The sequence below is a fragment of the Rutidosis leptorrhynchoides genome, chromosome 2 (genome assembly GCF_046630445.1).
Source record: "Rutidosis leptorrhynchoides isolate AG116_Rl617_1_P2 chromosome 2, CSIRO_AGI_Rlap_v1, whole genome shotgun sequence".
NCBI classification, from domain to species: domain Eukaryota; kingdom Viridiplantae; phylum Streptophyta; class Magnoliopsida; order Asterales; family Asteraceae; genus Rutidosis; species Rutidosis leptorrhynchoides.
Window position 1 is genome coordinate 669990738 of NC_092334.1, and position 19835 is coordinate 670010572.

At 31.7% G+C, this 19835-nt stretch overlaps 1 non-coding gene across 1 annotated transcript; it reads right to left on the reverse strand.

Moving 5' to 3' along the window:
• Positions 1-11748: 11748 nt before the first annotated feature.
• On the reverse strand, positions 11749-11855 carry LOC139895179 (small nucleolar RNA R71). Its single transcript, XR_011775642.1, has one exon. It is a non-coding gene; the product is annotated as a small nucleolar RNA R71 (small nucleolar RNA).
• Positions 11856-19835: the final 7980 nt, after the last annotated feature.

Consider the following 19835-nt stretch of genomic DNA (forward strand, 5'->3'; position numbering starts at 1 on the left):
TGAAAGTGAGTTATAGTCCCACTTTTAAAATCTAATATTTTTGGGATGAGAATACATGCAGGTTTTATAAATGATTTACAAAATAGACACAAGTACGTGAAACTACATTCTATGGTTGAATTATCGAAATCGAATATGACCCTTTTTATTAAGTCTGGTAATCTAAGAATTAGGGAACAGACACCCTAATTGACGCGAATCCTAAAGATAGATCTATTGGGCCTAACAAACCCCATCCAAAGTACCGGAAGCTTTAGTACTTCGAAATTTATATCATATCCGAAGGTCCCGGAATGATGGGGATATTCTTATATATGCATCTTGTTAATGTCGGTTACCAGGTGTTCACCATATGAATGATTTTTATCTCTATGTATGGGATGTGCATTGAAATATGAAATCTTGTGGTCTATTGTTACGATTTGATATATATAGGTTAAACCTATAACTCACCAACATTTTTGTTGACGTTTAAAGCATGTTTATTCTCAGGTGAATACTAAGAGCTTCCGCTGTTGCATACTAAAATAAGGAAAAGATTTGGAGTCCATGTTTGTATGATATTGTGTAAAAACTGCATTCAAGAAACTGATTTCGATGTAACATATTTGTATTGTAAACCATTATGTAATGGTCGTGTGTAAACAGGATATTTTAGATTATCATTATTTGATAATCTACGTAAAGCTTTTTAAACCTTTATTTATGAAATAAAGGTTATGGTTTGTTTTAAAAATGAATGCAGTCTTTGAAAAATGTCTCATATAGAGGTCAAAACCTCGCAACGAAATCAATTAATATGGAACGTTTTTAATCAATAAGAACGGGACATTTCACATGAAGATGGTATGATCTATGAATCATCATGTTTCATTAGAACTTCAGCATGATTTACTGTAATATAATCACGTTGGCCAAGTGTCATTATATTATACTAACTCATGCTCTAATTCTTAACACTTCTCCATAATTCATTCATAATTTATACTTAGGTTTTACAGAAGTTTTCAATGTAATGTAATACAGATAGCACGAAGAGGTATATAATTTCAGACGAGAATATTTATGAAAATATCTTCAGAAATATCGAAGATATTTATGATGATATTTTGGAATTTCTAAGTTTGAAAGTTGATGAAGAAAAATTTTCCGCAAGATTTTAACATGACTTCGGAGCAAGATATTTTCTAAGGATTTCATCGGATACAGAATTAACTGGATTCTTGGAATATAGGGTATGGTCCTTGTATTTGTCCTTAGTCTCCTTCATGGTTAGCTCAATCCATTTTTCAGTACCAAATTTTCTATCGAGCGTTCCCAACATTCCATTCTTTATTGTCAAACTTATGACCATTTAGACCATCTACTATTTTGCTGTTTCCTCTGTATTTAATGCTACCATATCTGAATCATCGGTTATCAATTCAAGAGGTTTCAAGAAAGTTGTGTTTTTAAATGATTAAACGCTGATTGTAATTGTCAAGATACAAAGGATGTTTAAGATGAAATCAAGTGGCAAACTTGAGGAATTATTTAATTGTAGTAGGTGTAACTTATTAACGATATTTTAAGTCAAAATGTTTTAATTAACATTTCCTACTCTTTTAACACTTTTTAATTGTCCAAGATTAATAGTCCAATGTTAGTAGTCCAATAATCTAAGATTAGTATAGGTTTAAAGTTTTAGGTAGTTAATTAATTGGTTACTAATCAGTTTTATTTTGTCCATTATTTTCTTCATTATGCCACTTGTCAAATGTTAAATTGGATTCTGATCGGTCAAAATCCAAATATGAAATTGAATTTGAATGAAAATGGTTATTCTGCGGTAAACGAATACGTATATCTGTGGTTGTATATAGAATAGTAAATGACTGTTGAATCGGAATTTAAGAATGTACAGGGTAACATGTTAATGTGAGATCTAAATATTTCTAGGGTATTACCTACCCGTTAAAATATTCTCATCATTAATAATTTGTACAGAAGAATTTTTAATTACGATCTTTATAAAAATATACTTACATATATATCTTTTTCAGATGTAATCATGGATTTAAGGACTCAATAAAATATTAATCTTATTTGATTTATCGTTAGAACGAGAATATATAATCTTTAAGACTTTAGAGATTACATAATCGCCATGCAGAACGAAGATAATCAATGTAGGTTGATATGTAGAACAAAGATAAAGTAGAGAGATCGATATGTAGAACGAAGATTATGCTCGCGGTACAGATGATGATGTCGAGGCTGGTGATGTGGATGTTGCTGTCGGTGGTACAAGTGCTATTGGTTCTGAGGTTGGTGATGTTACTGGTGTTGGTGATACTGCTGTTGCTTGTAAATTGTGTACCGTGCTCTCTAAGGTTAACACTCGAGCTTGGAGTCCTTTAACTTCTTTTACTAACCCTGGTTGGTTATTAGTGTGAGGTAGAGGTCGGATATCTCCTCTAGTTCCGTTAATGGTAGCCTCAAGACAAAAAATTCTCCCAAAAAGGGTATAAACGGTGTTGCGAACTGGTTCACCGATGAGCGGATCGAGTACTCCGAGGTTAGGCGGTAGATTCGGCTCATGATATGGAGTACCTTCTTCCTTTATCCGTAAGGTGAGTATGTCGCGAACCCACCCCCATTTTCTCCAGTAATCACGGTAGTTGATCGATTGGTGCGCTCCCGTCACACTGTCTTCGGAGTCAGATGAACTTGGTCGATTCGTAGAGGCCATCTTACGCGATCACAAAAAAGATTTTTGGTATGAAAAGTTTAGTGACAGCAAATGATAGTTGGATGGTATTCTCAATGCATAATATGCATAGATATATATATATATAGTACCAAGATCGCTTAAATTACGGAGAAATTTACGGAAGATATCAGGCAAAGTTTACCGTAATAGATACGCTAAGATATAAATTAGCATATACGCTAAGATATGAATTTTGTCTATACACTATTCAGGCAATCAATGCAGTAAGATGTGTCGAGACTAAGAATGATAAGCAGGTAATTTCCTAAGGATGATAAGTAGGTAATTTTCGACACTAAATGATAAGCAAAATTTTTGACATGCAGACACGGTCAAAGTCCAGAATCACTAATGCATCTAAACAACTATCAGTTAGACACACTAATGCAAGACCTGGTTCGCTAAGACCATCGCTCTGATACCACCTGTAGAGACCCGTCCTAATCCATCTGGATGAATACATTACATTTGGTTACATCGCGAGGTACTTGACCTCTATATGATAAATTTTACAAACATTGCATTCGTTTTTAAAAGACAAACTTTCATTTCATCAAAAGTTGACGGCATGCATACCATTTCATAATATATCCAACTATAATTGACCTAATAATAATCTTGATGAACTCAACGACTCGAATGCAACGTCTTTTGTAATATGTCATGAATGACTCCAAGTAATATCGCTAAAATGAGCAAATGCACTGCGGAAGATTTCTTTCATACCTGAGAATAAACATGCTTTAAAGGGTCAACCAAAAGGTCGATGAGTTCATTAGTTTATCATAAATAATCATTTCATAATTTTAATAGACCACAAGATTTTCATTTCCATTTATAAACATCCCATACATAGAGATAAAAATCATTCATATGGATTGAACACCTGGTAATCGACATTAACAAGATGCATATAGAATATCCCCATCATTCCGGGACTCCCTTCGGACATGATAAAATCGAACTACTAAAGCAGTTCAAATTCTCTGACTGGGGCTTGTAAGTGCCCATAGATCTATCTTTAGGATTCGCGTCAATTAGGGTGTCTGTTCCCTAATTCTTAGATTACCAGACTAAAAGGGGCATATTCGGTTTCAATCATTCAACCATATAATGTAGTTTCGATTACTTGTGTCTACTTCGTCAAACATTTATAAAAGCGCATGTATTCTCAGTCCCAAAAATATATATTGCAAAAGCATTTAAAAAGGGAGCAAATGAAACTCACAATACGATATTTTGTAGTAAAAATATGCATACGACGGAACTGAACAATGCAGGGTTGGCCTCGGATTCACGAACCTATATCAGTTATATATATTAAAACATATAATAACAATTAACGAGTTTATATATTAATAATTTACATATCATATTACTAATTAAGTTATATTTGTCCTATGTATTTTAAGTAGTTAATATTTATTTTTATAATACATTTATTAATATTAATATAGTAATAGTAAATACTTATTAAAGTAGTTTAATAATATAATATTTATCATTTATCATAATATATTACAAATAGAAATGTATTTTAAGGTTTATATATGATAAGATTATATATTTATATTAATTAATATATTTTATATATAGCTTACTTAATGTCATTTCAATAATAAAATTTAATAATATATAATATTAATATATTTGTGATGTATTTTTGTAAAATAATATTTATTTGTAATAATAACAATAATAATGATAAGAATAATAATGATAATAATAAAAATAATAGTGATAATGAAAATGATACTTTTGATAATGATAATTTTTAATAGAAATACTAATAATAATAATTTCAGTAATGATTCTAATAATAATAATCTAAATGATAATAATAATGTTAATTCTAATATCAATGTTAGTAGTAATACTAACAATAATTTTATTAATCATTTTAATACTAATGATAATAATATTAATTGTATTAACGATACTAATAATTATATTCTTAATATTAGTAATAACCTAATAACAATAATAACTAATAATAACAATAATAATAATAATAATAATAATAATAATAATAATAATAATAATAATAATAATAATAATAATAATAATAATAATAATAATAATAATAATAATAATGAGTAATAAGTAAACTACCTCAAAGAAGTAGCCCTTAAAAAATGCCCAAGTCCGAGTTTGAACCCGCGACGTCCCGCTAACCCGATAACATCCTTAACCATATTTATTATTATCATTATTTCACATATCATTAACGGATCATAATCATCACCATGCTACATCGTCTTATTATTTTGTGTATTATTATATTTAATTCGTTATTCGTTATAATCGTCTTCATAATCACCATCAACGTGATCATAATCATAATCAACACTCGTCATCATCATCTAACATCACCATAATCATCTATTATGATCATTATCTAAGCATCATCTTTTTCATATATCATCTTCGTATATCTATAAGTCCAACAGCAAAAAACCAAAATTTGGGTCACGGCCTACCAAACAACACAAGTTCACGGTCCAACAGTTTAAAGAAGCACGGCCCAACAAGTACTACAGCAGGTTCGTGGCCCAACAAGTAATACAGCAGGTACTCGGCCCAGCAGGCCCGAGAACCAGTCCAACTACATACTATAAATCAAAGCCCAATGGATATAAATATTACGGCCCAACATGGAAATCATTGCCCAGTTCGATTAAAAAAAATAGCACGTCCTTTAAATTTTCCATTTTTTGTCGGCCATCAATCCATCATCATCTTTACAGCTCATAATAACATTATACGAGTACATCATTATCATAACCCTACCGTTTCATCATATTCAATCTATTTTAATAGAAGAAACAGAAAATGCTGTAGCAGCCATCGAAGCACATCAAGATCGTATTACCATCACAGGATCATCAACATCATTCATCGTCTCTAAAATTTTATTATCGGTTACGTTTTTGTTTAAGAGGTGATCAGAGATGAAACAAGATCATAAAGCGAGAAAGGAAACTTAACAGATCGATAAATGGTTTACCCATGTACCCGATTGAAACTGGAACAGAATTTATATAGTTGGTGATGGTAGTTTTAAACAGAAACACCGAATCAGAAACATGTAGCATCAACAATGGTGATGAGTTTTCATGGTGGTCGTGGATTGTTCTCGAACAAGAATTAAACGGGAAGGCGAGTAGCAGCAAGTAACAATAGAAAAATATTGCCGGTTTGTTGAGGATTTGATGGTAATCGAACAAAGACAAGAGTTGCATCAGTTTGCAAGTGGAGGTTTGTGTGAGTTCAAAATGGTGGCGTTTTGATGATTGAAGGTTCGATCGTTGATGATGGTTGTAAGTAATGGGTTCACGAAAACAAATAAACAACAATAATGCATGGTCTTTGGGTTTTGTTCTGGTCGAATAGCTGCATATAGTAGCACAATAACAGTAATCTGAAGCGGTAGCTGTAGCAGTAGAAATCAACAACAAATGGCAGTTAAGGGTGGCGGTGGTGGTTTACATGGTTTGATTAAGATTGAAACCATAACAGACGCGGCCACAGCAAACTTGATCAGGGCAATTATAACGAAGGTTGTTTTCGGTTTATATAAATAGAAAATAGAAGTTAGGTTGCATTGATCGAATAGCAGGAAGGGAGGAAGGTGGATGGTGAAGATGTCCGGTGATGGTTGTGATGGGTTCATAAAAGAAACTAGAACACAATTGGCAAGGGTTCCAAATAATAGAATATGATGGTGGTGATTAATTGGTTTTGACGACTAGTATAAATAAAATCATGATCGAGTAGTTTTGTGAAAAGAATAGTGACGGTTTAATGAGTGAATGATTGATAGAAGATGAAGACAAGAGTACTTATAATGCTCATATACTTTTATCATATGCATGAATGAAAGAAAAAATTGAAAACACAGCTGTCTCCTTTGTTCCTATTTGCATGTCGACAAGAATAAATAAATAACTATAATAATAGTTATAAAATATCTTAAAAATAGAACGTGTGAAATTTGTAGTTCTTCATGGTTAGATGATGGTTTGATGACGTTCGATATTTGTACAAAAAGAGTGGTTTGATATTGTTCTTGGTGATGATGTATGGTGTGAATAGGAAAAGAAACAGTTGTTATAGTAGTAGGTCAAGCAAGGTTCGATGATCTTAATGTTGGTCTTCGATGGTGTTTTGTGGTGAGGTCTCGTGTAGTAGCAGAGAATAGGAGCTGGTGGAGTGAGTTGATGATGCATCATATGTAAATATATATATTTATTGAGAGATGGTTCAAGTAGAAGTAATGTAATATGTATACTTGTATACAAGTCAAGATATATAAATCTCCTTTATGCCCATGTTACAATCTATTAGGTCCGTGAATGAATTGAATGGGTGTCAATTTAATGAATAAATTAATGGACAACTTAAATGAATTATTGAATTAATCAAATCAATTAATTATTTGATATTTGTTTGGCATTCGACAGATGACTTATGTCATTGTTACTGCACTTGCGTTATTATCAATTGAATGATAATTGAGTGTTACCATAATTTTCCAAATAACTTTGAAACTATACATATATATATATATATATATATATATATATATATATATATATATATATATATATATATATATATATATATATATATATATATATATATATATATATATATATATATATATATATATATATATTCAATACACTTTATTTATATATATATACTTTTTAAATAATAATCATTATAATATCTTATTTTTATTTTACTTTATATAAATACAGTTTTTGTAACATCAACGTACAATATTTAAAATTATAATTCAATTATTATATATATATATATATATATATATATATATACACACACACACACACACACACACACATATCAAGTTACCGTTATATATACACACACACACACATATCAAGTTACAGTTAATTGTTCGTGAATCGTCGGAACTGGTCGAAGGTCAATTGAATATATGAAACAGTTCAAATTTTTTTTTTTTAAACCCAACCTAACAGACTCTGCTTATCGTGTCGAAATCATATAAAGATCAAGTTTACATTTGGTCGAAAATTTTCGGGTCGTCATAAACCAAAGCCGCTGGCTTTATCATAAAATTATGCTATTCGATTGAAATTTATACTCAGATAAAATAAAACAGTATTCGGAGAAATTGTTCAACGGAGTCAACAAAGCCGTTGGCCTCGTTTACCAAGCCGCCGACTTTATTCTGTAATTACATAAACATTTTAATTTGACATATTCTCCGGATTTTCTGTCATGTCTTATGTCTGATTAAAATACCACTGTCTGATTAGTCTGATTTACATTAATCAATTACTATTGATAATGCTAAAAACGAACACATATTTCATAGCATTATCTCTCAAGAAAGACAAGATTTTAGTTGCAATTGTTCTATTTACAAGTGATATTCGTTTAAATAATAAAAGGTGAAGACAAAAGGCAGATTCGACGATTTGAAGACGCAAACGACCAAAAAGCTAAAAAGTACAAAGTACAATCCAAGTGGTTCAATATATTGATGAGAAACGTCTAAAAATTACAAACGTACAAGCCGCAAAACGTAAAGTACAAGATATGAAATTATACGAAAAGGCGTTCGAAAATCCGGAACCGAGACATGAACCAACTTTCAACGCTCGACGCAACGGAGCTGAAAGTACAAGTCAACTATGCACAAGAATATAATATAATATTTAAATAATTCATAATAAGAATAATAATAAATAATAAAAAGTTGTTAATTGAGCATAGTTAAGGGGTCATAAGTGAAAATTTCAAATCAACATTTGCCTATAAAACGAGACTACGGAGAATGAAGAAAGACACACCTTTTTCCAATCTTCTTACTCTATATATGTAATTTATATATATTTATAATTATAATTTTAATTTAAGTTTAATAATAATTGAGTTATTGTAAGAAATGTTTTACGGGTTTTAAAGTCGGAACTCTGTCCGTGTAGCGCTACGCGATTATTCATCACTGTAAGCTATGTTCTTCCTTTTTAAATTAATGTCTCGTAACTAAGTTATTATTATGCTTATTTGAGCCGAAGTAATCATGCTGTTGGACTAAATATTAAAGATTGGGTTATTGGATTTTGTACCATAATTAGGGTATGGACAAAAGACCGACACTTGTGGACATTGGACCATGGACCATTAATAGATGGGGGGTATTGTCTAATCGAATGACAACTCTTTAGAGTCTGTCGAACCTATCTTCAAATTAGTTAATCTAATAATTATTAAATGATTATGCATGTCCTATTTAGTGACGTTTATACGACATCTTTTACAATCATTTAATTAAGCAATTGGGTTGGGTAATTTATTATTCATTCTGGCCAAGTGGGTAAATTAATAATCATGGACTAATTAAAATAGGGGTGGATTACATACAAGGGTAATTGGTGTAATTGTTAACAAAGTATTAAGACCTTGGATTACACACAGTCGATAACCTGGTGTAATTATTAACAAAGTATTAAGACCTTGTTACAGTTCGAATCTCCAATTAGTTGGAATATTTGACTTCGGGTATAAGGTTAATTTGATGATCATTTTATAATTATGACCGATGAACTATTATGGGCAAAAACCAGATAGGTATCAAATAAATCCAGGACAAAGGACAATTAACCCAGCATAATAAATTAAAATCAAAACGTCAAACATCATGATTACGGAAGTTTAAATAAGCATAATTCTTTTATTGTATTTCTCATCGTACTTTCATTTACTCGCAATTTTATTTATTGTCATTTTAATATTGTTATTTATTTTACGCACTTTAATTATCGTCATTTATCTGTACACTTAAAATATAAAATCGACAAACCGGTCATTAAAAATCCCCCCAAAGTTACCTATAATTACTATATCTAGTTTAACTACTTAATTAACTAATTTGACCTAGTAAGACACCCAATAATAGTGTTCACGGATCGACCTCCCGGACTTTACCTTAGCTATATTATTACACGATAGATATACTTGTCTTTTGTGTTTTAGTTTAATTTAGGTGATTTCCTGTACTAAATAAATATAAAACTAATAGCCGTTTCATACACACCCTCTAGAACGCATCAAGTTTTTGGCGCCGCTGCCGGGGACACTTTTTGTGTCTTCACGGGGTATTTAAGTTTTTTTTTTTTTTTTAGTTTTTGATTGATTAAAGATATATTAATTTAAATATAATAATTTAATAAATATAATAATATTGAAATAAAATATAATAATATTGAAATAAAATATAATAATATAATAATAATTTTGAATCAAATTTGAATCGTAAAGTTTTAAAAAGTCGTATTCATTAAATACTTCAGGGATATATTATGTAACTTATAATTAATAATTTCTATCATGTCGCTTTCAAGTGAATAGTAAATTAATTAATTTCGTTTCATTTACTATTCATGAATAGTAAATGAGTTAAAAAAAGTTTTTTAAAAAAAATAATAAAAAAATTATTAATTTTTTAAGAAAAAAATAAAGAAAAAAATTTTTTTTAAAAAAAAAAATTTTAAAAAAAAAATATCTTAAAATCCTTAAAAAAGAAATATTAAAATCGTTAAAAAAATAAAAATAAAATATAAAAATAAAATTTTTTTTTTTAAAAAAACAAATTTAAAAAAAAATAAAAATATATATATATTTTTAAGATTTTGTCTATAAAATTAAAAAATATATATATTTACTTTAAGTTGTATTACTTTTAGATTTTTAGACTCTAGTTACAACTTTTAGTATTAAGTTTAGTTTTGCCATAGTTATTTTTATACTTTTAGATTTTTAGGCTTTGCCGTAAAATTCCTTAAGTGCTTTTTCTTTACACTAAAATTTAGGTGGCTTAAAATTTTGCGACGCCGTGTTAAAATTTTAGCATCATTTTAAGTAATTGCCGTTTTTCGTTTATAATCCCTTTTAAGTTTCGACGCGCTACTTTCTTATTTTTATTTTCCGACCTTTTATTTTTTCGACGTTTTTCGACGCAATCTTTTTCTTTCTTATTTCTCGACGCTCTAGTTTTTAGGACATAGAATTTTCTATTTCTTCTCTAAAATTTCAAACAAAAAATTATTTTAAGCGATTAAATTGATAGACATTCAAATTTTCTGGTTCGTAATAATAGTTGGATTTGTTAGTGGCGATTAAATTTATTTTAAGCGATTAAATTTACTTTAAAGGGTCCTGGCTACCTGCTGCATCTATTGGCTATTCGAAACGTGGGCAAAATCAGAAAAGTCTATTAATTTAATAACTTATATAATTTTTATTTTTATAACTAATAGGATATTCAGTGAATGCACCGAGCAAAACGTTCACCACCTTTCATACGTTCACCACCTGTAACTCGATCAAGGCATCTAGCCAATATTGTTACCGTTGATTTTTCTTTAGAATCATCATCTAGTCGAACAAGTTCTCCAACTCAAATTTCCGATAATCCATTTTTTGAACCCGACTTCACAACTGAGAATCTGGAGGATATTCAAGGACAATTCCAAGATCCTGAACCACTAATCATTCCTCCTGAACCACAAATAGTTAAATCGGAATCTTCTAGTGATTCGAATTCAACAAATTCAATTATGGAAGTAACGAAACCTCAAAGTATGGAAGACCGAATGAGAGCCACGCGCACGGGCCAAGGTCACGCCATTAATCAGCCAGATGTTAGAGCATCAGATTTTGAAATCAAAGGACAAATCCTACACATGATCACCAATCAGTGTCAATTTGGTGGTACAACAAAAGAAGATCCAAACGAACATCTTCGAACTTTTAATAGGATTTGTAATTTATTTAAAATCCGAGAAGTTGAGGATGAAACTATTCATCTTATGTTGTTCCCATGGACTTTAAAAGGAGAAGCCAAAGATTGGTTAGAATCGTTACCTGAAGGAACGATTGACTCATGGGATATTTTAGTTGAGAAATTTCTTCAAAGATTCTTTCCGGCATCTAAAGCCATGAGACTTCAAGGAGAAATTGCAACGTTCGTGCAAAAGCCAAATAAAACGTTATATGAGGCATGGACAAGATTCGGAAGGATGTTGAGAGGATGTCCTCAACACGGTTTAGATACTTTTCAAATAGTGCAAATTTTCTATAAAGGCGTCGACATCGCCACACGAAAAGACATCGACACAGCAGCTGGTGGTTCCATTATGAAGAAAACCGCAACCGAAGCTCACAAGATCATTGATAACACAGCATCCCACTCTCATGAGTGGCATCAGGAAAAAGATATTTTTCATTCATCTAAAGCGGCTAGAGCCGATTCTAGGCATAACTTTGATTCTGTTTTCGCAAAAATAGATGCTTTTGAGAGACGAATGGAAAAGATGACTAAAGATATTCACGCAATACGAATCAGTTGTGAGCAATGCGGTGGACCACACTTAACGAAAGATTGTAATGTTGAGCAAACGATGGCACAACGAGAGAATGTTTCCTACATAAACCAAAGGCCGGGAAATAATTATCAAAATAATTATCAACCGCCAAGGCCAAACTTTAATCGAAATCAAAACATTCTTTACAATCCAAATGGACCCAATAATAACTCATACAACCAACAAGGTCCGAATAACCAACCAACTCAAAACAACACTTTCAATCAACAAAGACCTGGCTTGTATAAACCACCACAACAAACCGAAGAGAAAAAGTCAAATCTGGAAGAAGTGGTATTTAAGCTAGTTGAATCTCAAACACAATTTATTGAAACTCAAACCCAAACGAATGAGAGGTTTGATCAGTCATTTAGAACTCAACAAGCTTCCATTTTGAATCTAGAAAAATAAGTAGGTACTCTTGTTAGATTGATGAGTGAAAGGGAACAAGGAAAGCTACCGAGTAATAATGAAGTAAATCCTCGGAATGAAAATGTTAACATGGTATCAACAAATTCTGAAAAACCGACACCAGAAGATGGGAAAGTTTTAGATGTGAGTAACAATGAAGAAGTTACAACACCACCACCACCCGAGTATGTAAAGCCAGTGGTGGCACCATACAAAACACCCATCCCGTTTCTAAGAAAAGGAGTTGAGTATGAGCAAGTGATAGGTAATAAAGTTTGTGATACCTTTGGAAAAAAGAAGAAGAAGAAGAAGAAGAAGAATAAGAAAGTGCAAGAAACAAAAACCGTAGAAGTAAACCCGGTGAAGACAGTTCCACCAAAACCTCCACCTAGGGTAGGTGATCCGGGTGAATTTATTGTTCCTTGTCTACTAAGTAACTGTGTCATGTATGATGCACTAGCAGATTTAGGTGCAAGTGTGAGTGTTATGTCTCTTTCATTATATAAGAGATTAGGAGTAGGTGAGTTAAGTCCAACGGATATGAGTGTTCGAATCCTTGATCAAACCATTAAGCACCCAGTTGGAATTACTGACAACCTACCCGTTTAAGTAGGTAATTTAACCTTTCTAGTCGAATTCATTGTCATTGACATAGAAGAGGACCTAAACATTCCTCTAATTTTAGGTCGACCATTCTTAGCGTCCACCGGGGCGTTATTTGATGTAAGAAAGGGTAGTATGACACTTAATAATGATGAGAAATCGATCACCTTTATGATTCGAAAGTCTAAATCTCCACCAACCAAAACCGTTGAACCAGCAAAAACGATTGGTAAGAACCATGTTGTTTTACCAACTCCAATAGTAGTGCTCAACAATAATAAAACGCCTAATGATGACCTGATAACAAAGAACCCCGTTGTTGATACGAAATTAAATGATCCCGTTATTAATAGTTCAATGAAGAAACTTATTAAACGAATTCGCAATGCTAGAACCAAGGAGAACTTTAAGTTATGTAACCAGTTAGTATCCAATCTGTCGCCTAAATAAAAGGCAAAATTAGTTGAATTTGTGGATATTACACAAGAATCCGACCAATGGCTTAAAGCAAAAGTCACAGATCTGCAAGTTGATTATGGTCCAAGAAAAATTGACGATAAAGTTAATCACAATTTTGACACCACAGCTGCCTAAATGTGGGGAGATTCAAAATGTTCTAAAAAGAAAATGCTGTCTAGAGTTAGTTGTTCTGTTCTCATGTAGTTCCGAGAATGGAATCCGATTGATCTTTTCCACCAGCAGACACTAAAGAACTAGTTTTCTCCCCCCATTCTGAAATTTTTTTTTTTTTTTTTGTAGGTTTTATATGAAATTAATATGCTTTTTAAATTTAAGTTTTGTGTGATTTTAAAAACAAAAATTTACTTTATTTAATTAAGTTTAAAAAAATAATTTCTAAAATTCGTCGTGAGTTAAACACTAGATCATTGAACCGAAATTGCTTTACCCGAGGGCGGGACGACAAATTTTGTTATCATTATTTTTAATTTTATTGATTTAAAGTATGCCAAAAAAAATATTAGATTTTATAAATTTTTGAAAGTGGGGTAATATACCAAACTTCAAAAATATGTATATATGTTTGTAGTTTATCTTATGTACAAAACAGGGTAAAACAACGCACTTTCAAAGACTGTCATTAAGTTCAGCAAAAGCTACTAATTTTGACGACAAGACGCAAAATATCAAATGTGAAATAACAACAATATGTTTGCAAACTCGGTAATTTTAATCATTTTTCTACACTAATCACCCTCATGAATTTAAATTTTTACTGATTTCTTGCAAATGAGGGCATTACAAGATCTCAAGTGTGGGGAAGGGTTATTAATTCTCTCGGGTTTACACTTGGTTTAGTTGCCAAATTTTGTGAAAATTTGAAAAATTTTCAACTAAATGAATTCAAAATCATGTTTATACATATTTGTGAACGATAAAACTAGGTGATACTACCAAAATTATTGTTACCTTGGAAAGGACATAAATCGAGAAACAACCCAAAACGCTTGAATTCATTTAAAATGGAATAGAGGGGAATAAAAAGGCAAAGAAAGAAATAAATAAAAGCCGAGTGTGGATAGAATTCACCAAGTTCTTTAAAACATATATCACATATCTGTACAAGCTTATTGTAGGTACTTTTGTTTTGGACTAAACTAATGAGTTTTACCCGATTTAGTGTAATATATTTGAAAGAAAGATGGATCTACACGATGAATCAATTCCATCATTAAAAGGAAGTAAAGTCTTCCGAAAAAGACAGGCGCTTCTTGATTTAGGTCAAGAAGTTGTCGTCCAGACCAGCTGTAGGTTGACGAAAAATCTAGAAAAGTCATCACTAAAATCAGCAGGAAATCCACGGACCTCAGCATCAAACAGGGTCGCCATGTGGTCAGACTTATCCTAACCATGAGAGGATCTGTCTCGTAAAATGGGGAGGGCACCGTGCAAATTAGCTTGATAAGACTAATGAATAAGACCCCCAGAAAGGATAATCTCCTTAAAGATTAAAAATCAGCTTTTAAGCCTGATATTACTCAATCCTTGAGATTGACTTTAAAGATTGAGAATTACAAACTCATGGAATTCGATGATATCTAAACTTGAACTTGAACGTGAAAATATTTTGATCAAAAATTAAAACCGATTTGTTTTCTAAAAACCCATTTTCAATGCGTTCATTACCATTGAACGTAAAATCTTAGGAATTCACCTGGAATTCATTAGGTCATCTGAACCAAATCGGGTGTCAACCGTAAGAACGATGGTTGCATAGCATAGTCGGAGACAGGACCTTGTGCCAGACCAGAAAAATTATAGGATGATCTTTATTATTGCTCCTACAAAGGATAGTAATAGCATCCGACACGTTTTAGACCATGAACAAATGCATGTCATTAGACATTGCCTTAACAGTTTCTTGTTCATCGCTTTCCTTTACAACCGGATGGTAGTTTACCAAAAGGTAATATACGGGACAAGTAAACTGGACGTGTTGCTTTCCTAATACAAGGTTAGCAAGTGGGTGACACAAAACCGTAAAGTTTTGAGCCAAAATTTTAAAATCCGAAACCCACAAAACCCACAATAACATTTTGCAACACCGGTGAAGGGTTATTCCGGAAAACTTATCTAGGATAAAAACTATATTGAATTTTCAAAAGATCAAATGTTTTCATAAAGATCCAATTTCCTAACGGATCTAAATTTTTATAGTCATGTGAGACTGTAAACCACATCGTTACTATCATTGTTCATAACCGCCGTATTGAAATCACTGATGTATAAAGTGTGAAGAATAAAGAAGTGATTCAAGTATGTTTTTATTTTAAGACTATATTGCTTGAGGACAAGCAACGCTCAAGTGTGGGAATATTGATAATGCTAAAAACGAACACATATTTCATAGTATTATCCCTCAAGAAAGACAAGATTTTAGTTGCAATTGTTCTATTTACAAGTGATATTCGTTTAAATAATAAAAGGTGAAGACAAAAAGCAGATTCGACGATTTGAAGACGCAAACGACCAAAAAGCTAAAAAGTACAAAGTACAATCCAAGTGGTTCAATATATTGATGAGAAACGTCTAAAAATTACAAACGTACAAGCCGCAAAACGCAAAGTACAAGATATTAAATTATACGAAAAGGCGTTCAAAAATCCGGAACCGAGACATGAACCAACTTTCAACGCTCGACGCAACGGAGCTGAAAGTACAAGTCAACTATGTACAAGAATATAATATAATATTTAAATAATTCATAATAAGAATAATAATAAATAATAAAAAGTTGTTAATTGAGCATAGTTAAGGGGTCATAAGTGAAAATTTCAAATCAACATTTGCCTATAAAACGAGACTACGGAGAATGAAGAAAGACACACGTTTTTCCAATCTTCTTACTCTATATATGTAATTTATATATATTTATAATTATAATTTTAATTTAAGTTTAATAATAATTGAGTTATTGTAAGAAATATTTTACGGGTTTTAAAGTCGGAACTCTGTCCGTGTAGCGCTACGCGATTATTCATCACTGTAAGCTATGTTCTTCCTTTTTAAATTAATGTCTCGTAACTAAGTTATTATTATGCTTATTTGAGCCGAAGTAATCATGCTGTTGGACTAAATATTAAAGATTGGGTTATTGGATTTTGTACCATAATTAGGGTATGGACAAAAGACCGACACTTGTGGACATTGGACCATGGACCATTAATAGATGGGGGGTATTGTCTAATCGAATGACAACTCTTTAGAGTCTGTCGAACCTATCTTCAAATTAGTTAATCTAATAATTATTAAATGATTATGCATGTCCTATTTAGTGACGTTTATACGACATCTTTTACAATCATTTAATTAATCAAATGACGTTTAAGACCTTGTTACAATTCGAATCTCCAATTAGTTGGAATATTTGACTTCGGGTATAAGGTTAATTTGACGATCATTTTATAATTATGACCGATGAACTATTATGGGCAAAAACCAGATAGGTATCAAATAAATCCAGGACAAAGGACAATTAACCCAGCATAATAAATTAAAATCAAAACGTCAAACATCATGATTACGGAAGTTTAAATAAGCATAATTCTTTTATTGTATTTCTCATCGTACTTTCATTTACTCGCAATTTTATTTATTGTCATTTTAATATTGTTATTTATTTTACGCACTTTAATTATCGTCATTTATCTGTACGCTTAAAATATAAAATCGACAAACCGGTCATTAAACGGTAAATCCCCCCAAAGTTACCTATAATTACTATATCTAGTTTAACTACTTAATTAACTAATTTTACCTAGTAAGACACCCAATAATAGTGTCCACATATCGACCTCCCGGACTTTACCTTAGCTATATTATTACACGATAGGTATACTTGCCTTTTGTGTTTTAGTTTAATTTAGGTGATTTCCTGTAGTAAATAAATATAAAACTGATAGCCGTTTCATACACACCCTCTAGAGCACATCAACTATTAAGTTTTACTTAGAACATTACTAGGTTTAAAACTTAGTAAACTTAAATATAATAAAATCGGATTATTCTAATAGTGAGGATTATAGCTAGTAACTATAATTAGGGTTTGGTTAATCATACTAAATCTATTATCAGGTCTTAAGCAGGCAAGAAATCTAGACATCTATTCTAGGATTAACCTGATCAACCATTCTTGGATTAGATATTCTATAGTCAATAATAAATTTGAGTTTTGTTTTAATTCAAATGCAATTGTGAGCAAGGTGTGAAATGTTCAAGCATGTGTTTTATCTATTATTGTTTATCTCTTTAATTTATTTATTTACAATTTATCTATTTTTTTATTTAATTGTCAATTTAAACAACCAAAACTTTAAATCAAAGTTTTATATTCTAAATCCACTCGTTCTCTTGGGACAAACCTTAACTTACTAAATACTAAATTATATCTGATCGGGTTTTGTTACTCGTTAGGGTGTTAAAAGTAAACCGTAAATTAAGATATTATAAATTTAGAAGTTAGATTAAAAAGACACGCAATACTGCACACACTTTTGACACATCATGGATCTTCTAATATCTTGACATATAGGATCATCAGTTGGAATGGGAAAAGAATCGACAAAGAGACCGTCAATGGTAAGATGAAGAAAGTGATCCTTTAGTGTTTGTGTAATGGTGTGAGGTTTCTCGTTGCACTTTTTTATTTTGTTTATTTGTAGTGTGTAGATGTATGTTTGTTTTTTCGCGGTTCTTTCGCATTTTATTAAGTTAGAGGCTCAGTGATAGTTAGTTAGTCATTTGTTTAGTACCTTTCTAGGATCGAACCTCTATGATTTATGCTTTTCGTTTTTTTCCTTCGGGTGAGAGCGTTTACATATACAATCCATCATGAAGAACACGAAACTGTACAAATCTAATTAAATCGAGAATCATGTACTAAAAATCAAGGTAGTCCACGCATCTAATACCAAATCAAGAACCAAACTTAGAGTAGACTTGATGAAAGCACAAGCAGGACTGAATTCAGCCCACAGTATCGAATAATTTAGTTACAAAGCAAATCGAACAAGATCCATTTCGCCCCAAAGTTAGTCCTCTAACATGTATAACAAGCAGCTTCAAACCCAAACAAAATTACCCAATACCAGACATATTGACACCATCACAATCGTAACCCATAGGGTATGTGATCCATTGATTCCATTCAAGACCAATTTTTTTATTTCTGTTTGAGATCCATTTGAAACTTTTAATTTAGATTTCATTGAAAATCATTGAGCTCCTTTATTTTAGTTTAAAGAAGGTAACTGCATTTCTATTTTTCCAAATTAAATAAGCCGTAATCCACACGAATGCTTGCCATAGGAACTTGCCCCTCGATGAGGAGAACGAGTGATCGTTGCCAAGAAATGCATTTGCGACATTAAGGTGCAAAAATGTGCCAAAATTCCACCACTTGAAAACTTTCTCTCATGTTTTAAAAGTCACTTTGCAAGTGAACAATGAGTGATCGACACACTCCAAGCCATCAGCACACACCGGGCACCAAATCATACCTAAGTCCATGCTATGTTTTTTAATTCTACTCTTGTAGGGAGTCGGTTAGCCTTGTCGTCAAAAAAAAGTTCCACCTTAAGTGGTACACTTCTATTACGAATAGTGGCGATAGTATTAGAAAGTCTAGAGTATACGGCTATCACAATTAGGTTAGTGAGGGAATTCACCGAGAACAAACCATTGCTAGAAAGCGACCATGTCCAATCCTCTTTATCGGAATTACAAGGAACAAAACTAGACAAAATGTTATAAATATTGGTGACGTCCCCTAGTAATCTCCCTGAGATACTACGGGACCAACACCAATGATACAGAATACTATTGATTTCCCACCGAACCCGGTCAAAAATAGTTTCATTTTGGTTGGAATCAATGCAATAAAGTTTATTAAATTTTCCTTTTAGAGCAAGATCTCCAACCCAAATATCATCCCAAAACTTTGTTTCTTTTCCATCAGTTATCGTTTTTTTAAAAGAACGACAAACTGGTGTATCAAGGTTGTTCAAGTTTTTCCCAACATTTAAAATGGAAGACCAAGTAGACATTTTACGATTAGCTGGTATAGCATAAGATTCATTTAGACCCCCATCACAACCATAGATATTTTTAATGACCTTGACCCGAAGTGAATT